Source organism: Myotis davidii, unplaced genomic scaffold (genome assembly GCF_000327345.1).
Source record: "Myotis davidii unplaced genomic scaffold, ASM32734v1 scaffold164, whole genome shotgun sequence".
NCBI classification, from domain to species: Eukaryota; Metazoa; Chordata; class Mammalia; order Chiroptera; family Vespertilionidae; genus Myotis; species Myotis davidii.
In genome coordinates this window covers 2,851,248-2,853,318 of record NW_006296417.1, presented here as the reverse complement: position 1 = coordinate 2,853,318, position 2,071 = coordinate 2,851,248, and the positions used below count along the sequence as shown (strand labels likewise).

At 50.4% G+C, this 2,071-nt stretch overlaps 1 protein-coding gene across 1 annotated transcript in view; it reads left to right on the top strand.

Annotated features, from left to right (window-relative positions):
* AGBL1 (ATP/GTP binding protein-like 1) overlaps positions 1–2,071 on the top strand; it is a 128,537-nt gene that overhangs the window by 31,089 nt on the left and 95,377 nt on the right. The window lies entirely within an intron of this gene.

Genomic DNA, 2,071 nt, shown 5'->3' with positions numbered 1-2,071 from the left:
GTTTCCAAAGTGATGCCATGGGACACGTCTTCTCACAGCCCGTGAAATGGCAATTGCACTTTCCAAGTTGCATCTTCTTACAACAAAATCTCAACAAAAATTGAGTATCTCGCTTTGTTTCGATTGGGTACATGATGATGGTGGTGGTGGTGGTGATGGTGATGGTGGTGATGATGATGATGATGGTGATGATGGTGGTGATGATGATGATGGTGGTGATGGTGGTGATGGTGGTTATGATGCTGATGGTGATGATGGTGGTGATGGTTGTGATGCTGATGGTGATGATGGTGGTAATGGTGATGGTGGTGATGATGGTGGTGATGCTGATGGTGATGCTGATGCTGATGGTGGTGATGATGCTGATGGTGATGATGATGGTGATGGTGATGGTGATGGTGACAGTGATAAGAAAGAGGAGGAGAGGTTTCTAGTGAGCACTCACAATAGCCTAGGGCTGGCTTCATAGCTCACCACTGCATTTGAAACCAGTGGCCTCCCCCGAGGTCCACTTCTGTCCACTCCACCAGCGGCTCTCCAAGTTGCGCGCGCAGCAGAGTCCCTGGGGGCTGCCAGGGCCCCTTCCTCAGACTTACCGATTCCATAGGTCGGGGGCGGAGCCTGGGAATTTGCATCCCTAACAGCTTCCTAAGTGGTGCTGAGCCTGTTGGTCTGGGCCTCACACTTTGAAAACCAGTGTCCTGAACTGTTTTTATCTGTGTTTGTGACGTAACTACAAACCCACTGGGCACAAGAGTGACTGAGAAAGAACTATTTTTGAGTCCTTCCCACAGCCTTTGTTTTTCATATTGTTCTTTGCCTTTCTGTGAAGGCCCTGAAACGCTTTGAGATGGTGATGAGTTTGGAGAAAGGGGTGATAGCAGATTGGCTCTCTGACGCCTAAGACTGAAGCTCACCATGTTACCTGTGATCAGCTGTCTCCCTCCCCTCTCTTCCGCCTCCCTGCTCAGTTCTCTCTTCTCTCAAATACTCATACTTCCCACCGAGCACTTGAAATCCCCTGGCAAGTCCCAGAGGCGAAAGAGCCTCCACGAATTCATTTTCCACAGAGGCCGTTCCTGCTGTTGGTTCCGGACACCTGAGCGGTACCCCTTGAGCACACAGGAGGGGAGGTAGCAGTCTTAATTACAGGAAGGCGTTTCCGGTTTGAGAGCTGGCTTACTTTTAGAGTCATATTTCAGAGTCATTTGGGTAGCTTGAATTTGTGGCTTAATTTTTGTTCAATGTTTTTGGCATTAAACCTTCTTTCATGTGGAGCGACCTGTAATGAGGGGCTGAAGATACCATAATGTGACCTCACTATCCCCAGGGGTGGGGAACGTCCGGCCCGTGGGCCGTGTAAGGCACGTAAAATCATTAGGTCTGGCCCTGCCCAGGCGTTAGGGGTGAGTTAATGAGACGTTTGACCAAACAGAGCAGGCTAATTTGTAAGTTGATCATTTTGTGTGGCCTGCGGATGTTGTTATAAATATCCACATGGCCCAAGGTTCCCCACCCCTGGCCTAGTCGGCCACTCCACCCGGTGGCGGGCTCTCCGCATCCTCTACCATCTACTCCCGTGACTCGATGGCCTCAGAAACCCCTTAGGAATGTCCCGCGGGAGGCTCACCCTGGTCAGCTTTGTGGGCCAGGTTAGTAGCTAAAACATTTACTAAGAGAGTGAAGAGAACGGCCATTTCTTTTTTCTTTTTGGCCAAAGAGATAACCAAACTCCTCCCAACTCTCTCTCTCGGTTTAGTAAACTTGTCCTCACATTTGTCACAGTGCCTGAAAAGAAGGGTCTTGTCATGTTCCCTCCATATCAAAAGGTCACATCTGCAAAGCCCACTTTTTCTTGGCTGTGGGGGGGTCCCAAGAAGGGGCCGCATGGTGGGCTGTGAGAGGCGGCCTGTTATCTCATTTACGTGCGTGGGATTCACTTAGTCTTTCCCTCCGGTTTCCTATCCTATCCTTCTCCTTCATACATTTCTCTCTGGCTCACAGCTGAGAGAGGAGCGGAGGCCTTCCATCCGCTCAGCTCCCCACTCTCTCATTCGCAGTGACACCTGGG